Here is a 6,000-nt window from a genome sequence, read left to right on the forward strand (position 1 = left end):
CCTTATTTTGTAGGGATTGCAGTTGTATGTGAATTTTAACAGGTAAATGCCTGCACATTTTGGACACTATGCACTTTTTATTGCTAAGCAGGATGTTTGTGTTTTAATGAACTGAAATAAAATTCTACTTACTTCATTATTGGCCCATTACTGCACTTGAATGAATGGAGGAAATGCAACTGGAACAGCACAACAGAAACAATATGAAGATTTCATTAAAAGTTGCCCTCGGCCACTATGGATCCACAGTTAACTATAAAGTTCTAGTAGGAACCAGTCAGTCCTCGAAAACCCACACTTTATGCTGAGCAGTGGGCACCTCCCACTCCAGTACTGAATGGCATTCCACTGCACCACCTGGTACTTGCCCTGATGGGTAATTTCACCACTTGTATACTGAGTGTGAGAAGTTGGCCTGGTATATGATGCTCACTAGTTAAAGTGATCACCTTGTACCATGCCAAGCAACCCTTATGGTGTGGTTGTAAGTCAACCTTTTCGGACTAGCTGCCCTAGTGGTAGCGTAGGCTAAGCAGTCTTTGAGGCTAAACTCGTGAAGCGTGTTAAGCCAGCTGTTTTACCAAATGCAACCCCCTTTTATACCACTGAAATGACACCACACAGATATATATTCAAAATATATATGTATTTATTTCTCAAAGTAACCCCTAGTCTCTTTATGAGCACAGGAGCACAAATCGTCAAACAAGATTATCACAGAATACACAGAAGTTGCACTTTATATGGATAGGCCCTGGTGGCCACTCGAACCATATACTAAAATAGTGGTATAAGTACCACGAACAGAAAAGGGAAAAGGCCTAGGGCCTCTAGAATCGCTGGGCCTACAAGGAGCTAACGTTAGTTAGTGACCAGGAGGTCCACGGGTGGCGTGTGCAGAGCAAATAGTCACACGCGTGCTCCCATAGGTTTCAATGGGTGCGTAAAAAGTACAAAGTTACTGCAAAGGAGATCTTCCGGGTTAACTAGGAACTTAAGATTTGGAACACAGGCACTAGAGATGTATTACTACACATGGGCACCGGAGTACCAGCTTTACCTCACCCACAGGAAGCGGGTGCATAGGCCTCAAAGGGCGTCGGGTTTCTTCTATCTGTTCCGTTGAGCCTGAAGACAAAGATGCTGCAGGCGGTCGGTCCGGGAGAGATGCGGTGGATCCAAGGGTGGATCGGAGTTGCAGAAGACCTGAAAGCAGAGGGGACAGTGTTCACAGTCACTAGCCAGTGACCGGCGTGGCACCAGGTAGGTACCAGGCGATGTCGGGTGCAAACAGGTGATGAGGGGTAGCTTGTCTCCGCAGCCACGTGGTCCCTGAAGGTCGACGACGTCCAGGAGTCGGCTCACGAGCTGTCCCACGCAGGCTCTCGCTGTCGGCGGTGTCGGCGACTTGGTCGAAGCAAACAAGCCTTGGCAAAAGCAATTGTAGGAGGATTCGGAAATCAGCTGTTGGTTCTGACCAGCAAGGTCAGAGGGATTGCTCCTTTGGAGAGGAGCAAGGGCCAGTCTGGAGCAACCAGACCAGCGGTGTTTTTCGTAGAGTTCGTCGCCAAGATGGCCACTAGCCAGCGGGCCAGCAACCGGTTAGGCGCGTCGAGTGGCAAAATGCAGAAGGGCCCCACGCAGATCGTGGAGATGCTGGAGGGCTCACCTTTGGTGCAAATGCTGCTCGAGAGTTGGGCTTCTCAGATCCCAAAGCACAACTTGGAGGGAGCCTCGGTTGTTGCACTTGTCAGCTTGTCGTAGTCGATCCAAGATGGCTGGCTCCACGTGTCTCGGTGCCTCCACGGGTCTCCTCTTTTCAGGGACTGTGGATCGGGCGGTGAGAGGTCTGGAGGTCCAGGTCTTGTCAGTCTCTGGGCTCGGGCTCCGGCGGGAGGCGGCGGCAAAGCAGACGTTGATTCGCTGGATGGTGCTTGCGTTAGCAAGGTGGTCACTCCCGGACCACAGGGGAGATTGGCTTCAGTCCTCTGTGCAGCAGAGCGTCGAAGTTCCCGTCTTCTTCTTAGTGTTAAGTTGATTCCAGGATGTCTGAAGTCTTAGGACACAGCTCCTACCTTTAAGCGGATTCTAGGGGCCGGACTACCTGCTAGGTCCCTCCCTATGGGTGGGACCAGGAAGGGGGGTGGTTACACCCCCAATCCTTTGTCCAGCTCTCCCCAGGCCCGGGACTGGTGTGCCCCAGGACCGGTTTGAACTGGCATATGCACCGAGGCTCCTTGTGAGCCACAGGCATGTCTGGTTTCTTTCAAGCCCTACCTGACCAATACACAAAATCCTGTCTGGGGTGGTGCACGCACCTCCCCTGGCAGGAAACCCTTTGTCCACACCTCCCAAGCTGGAAGGACTCCCAGCAGCAGGAGGGCAGACTTGTGTCTGTGGTGGCAGCATCCATTTTGTGGAGCTGAGGCTATGTCTGATTTTTACCCGGGTTTCAGGTACTGTACATGTCGTGTCCCTCTAGAAGGGTGGAATGCTAACCCCGTCGCCAGAATTGGCGAGGGGTTAGTATTCCAATTCGTATGACACCTTACTCGACATGTTTTGATAAAGCCAAACCAAAGATAGCATTTAACCGCGAGGTTCATAATGCACTTAAGAGTATATGGTATGACGATATCTGGAAACAGTAGAAGGAAGTTGTTCCGACCACTGCAGACAGGCTCAGCTCATGCCAGAGCACCATCTCACATGGAACCAAGCACTCTGCCTTCAGGATTGTTAAGGCCTGCCATAGGAGTGACTTATAGGTTACCAGGTGTCCCATTTAAGGTTAGGTATAGGTATACTACACCTAAGTAAGAGGTGATTACACCAACTTACCCCAGCTGAGGGATCAGCCAGTTGTGTCAAATTGTTAGGCCAAGCCTGGGGTGGCATAATACATGCTTCAGCCCCTGGCAGGCCTTGGATACACCAATGCCCTGGGTACCTAGTGTACACTGGTACAGGGGCTGACTGGGTGATCCAACCAATTGGGTATGTACCTAGGGTACATGGAGTCCATTTTACAGAGAGAGCAGAGAGCCTGAGAGCCTGAATGGCAGGATCTCAGGCCAACTAAGTCGAAAAACCAGCTAGACACTAGGCAAAAATTTGGGGGTAACCATAGTCAGATATCCACCTTCCTACACAACCCCCCCCCCCCAAACGAAGGGAGATAAGGCTGACCTTGACCAGGTAAGCCTATATTGCCCAAGTGGCCATATAAGGAGGAACCAGCACTGGCATGGTTACCCCCTGTCTCATGGTCCACTAAGCAATCCCTCACCCTAAGGGTATCAGAGGGTCTCCACCATAGGGAATCTCTACCTTTGGTGTGTCTTGGTAAAGTAAAAGGCTGGTGTTGAGATGGAGTACTGAAGTGAGTGTCCTCAAAGTGAGGCCTCAGCTTCCTCCAATCATCCTCCACCATGAATGCCTTTCTTTATTTAACTGAGTTGCACTGTGCTCTCAGGGTCAGCCTCTGGCTACCTAAAGCTGGAGGCTGGGTCCCTTTTGTGGGCTTACTGGAGGGACAGGTCAGGTTTGGGGCCCTAAGGTCCCATGTTTGCCTGTGCCCAACAGAATCCCCCCGGGGGAGGTCCCTAACTACCTGTAAAGGAGATCCCTCAGGAATGTTTTTACCCATCACCTGACTAGGGCTACTAGCCAGGCAATCCTCATTCTTTTGATGGGGGTGTTCTTGTGGACAGGGGCCCTCTTGGGGTCCACTGGCCTCCCTGACCTCTGCAGCCCTGGGCTGACTGAGGCAGGGTAGAGAGAGGCAAGCTACCTGCACCAGACTGGGTCCCACCTTGGAAGGGGCCACTGACATCAGAGGCTCTGCCAGGCTAGGCCTGGCTACCTCTGGGGCAGTTCCTTCACAAGGGGTGAGGTCAGCTCCCTGAGGAGGCTGACTTTTTCCTAATGTCTGGGGAGAGGGAGACTTTTCTTCCTCCCCACTACTCTCTGTTTGTGTGGAGTGATCCATAGTTTCAGGCTTCACTACACCTATGTCAGTCTGAGTATAGGCTGAGACCATTACAGCCTTGCCAACCTTTTCAGGGGGGCACTCAGTTTGTGTTTGAGCTGTGACTGTCACAGCTCTGCCAGTCTCTACAGGGAAGTCTGTCTGTGCCTGGGCTGTGGCTACCACTGCCCTTCCAACCTTTCCAGGGAGGAAATCTATTTGGACAGGGGTTGTGAATGGCACAACCCTACTACCCTTTTGTGAAAGGCCTACCATTTTAGAATGGGTGTCTTGTTCAACTCCAGCCCAAGCTGAGTTCTAAGTCATTCCCCAGTAAGCAGTCTACAGGCAAGGTTGGGGACACTGCCACCCTTTTAGGGCCAGTGACACCTCCCCAGCTGAGACATACCTCTGCCATGGGATGACTGTTCTGTTTGCCATCAATGTTGGTCACCTGGTAGGAGAAACCAGGCAAAAGCTGCTCAGAGGGAACTAGCCAATGGGCCACCATTGTGATGCTAGCTCCAGTGTCTCTGTAGGCCTCAGCTTTTGTACCATTGATGTAGGGCTCCTGTCTGTACCTACCCAAAGTGTTGGGACAGGCAGTGAAGTTGGCAAACCCCATGCCACCATCACAGACAAGAGTATCTGCTGCAGGGGAATTGGCTAAGCCAGGGTCCCCCTGTGTTCCCCAAGTAAACCCACCCAAATTTTTGGGGGCACTCCCACCACCTGGGGGATTACTGCTGACAGTAATAGGTGGTGTGACAGGAGTAATTGGAGGAACAGTTTTGTTTGTAGCCCTTGGGCAACTGCTGTCAGTTTTCCAATGCCCAGGAGTTTTACACTCATGGCAGTAAGGCTTTTTACCTGTGGTAGAGGAGGGAGCTTGGGACCCACCACCCTGTGTGGAGTTTTGGGGCCCTGAGGAAGATTTCTCTTTTGTTTTATCCCCACCCTTCTCTTGAGGCTTGGTGGTATCTTTCTTTTGGTCACCACCCTGGTTTTTAGGCCTGATCCTGGTCCTGACCCATTTATCTGCCCTCTTTCCCAATTCTTGGGGAGAGGTCAAATCTGAGTCTACCAGGTGTTGATGGAGAAGCTGGTTTTGACAATTACTTAAAATCTGCTCTCTCATCATCAAATTGTACAATCCTGTATAATCAGATACCTTACTTCCCAGCAACCAACCCTCCAAAGCCTTAGTTGCACATTCAACATATTCAGACCAGTCCTGAGTCTGTGTCTTTTGGGTGTCTCTGAACATTAACCTGTACTGTTCAGTGGTTAAGCCTAACCCATCTACCAGAACACTCTTCAGGACTCTGTAATTTCTGACATCCTCTTCTCTAACAGTGAGGAGTCTGTCTCTGCCTCTTCCTTCAAAGGAGAGCCAGAGGATTGCTGCCCACTGGTCTTCAGGAACCTGCTGTACCTTGCAGGCTCTCTCAAGAGCAGTTATCCATTTGTGGATGTCATCCCCACTTTTGTAGGGGGGCACAACCTTAGACAGGTTCCTATTATCAAAGACCCTATCTTTGTCCTTAGGGACAATGCTGCCACCAGTGGGTATAGACCCACTCTCTCTAGGTTGCCTAGCCTTCCTCAGTGTTTCTTCCATCAGGGCTACTTCTAGCTCCTGCTTCCTGATCCTCAGCTGGGCTTCCTGCATTCTGGCCTCATGTTCCCTCCTCTGAGGGGTGGTCATCCTTTTCCTGGAGTGACCTTGAGAGCCTCTAGAGCCATGAGAAGCATTGGAGTCACCTGAGCGATTCCTTTGCCTCCCAAGCCCTGTGTTAAGTCCACTGGGGAGATCCAATGGGGTAAACCCATTGTCAGTCCCCAATAGCCTTAGTTTAGCTGGGCCAAGTATAATACTTGGCACTGGGCTAGTTCTCCCTTCATCATCACTACTTTCTGTATCCTCACCACTTTCCTCCCCTGTAGTATGATTCTCATCTAAGGGATGGCTATTGGAACTGGGTACCTCTGTAGTATCTTCAGAAGGGGGGCCTCCTGTTCCTGACCCT

Source organism: Triturus cristatus, chromosome 4_2 (assembly GCF_964204655.1).
Source record: "Triturus cristatus chromosome 4_2, aTriCri1.1, whole genome shotgun sequence".
In the NCBI taxonomy this organism is placed as follows: domain Eukaryota; kingdom Metazoa; phylum Chordata; class Amphibia; order Caudata; family Salamandridae; genus Triturus; species Triturus cristatus.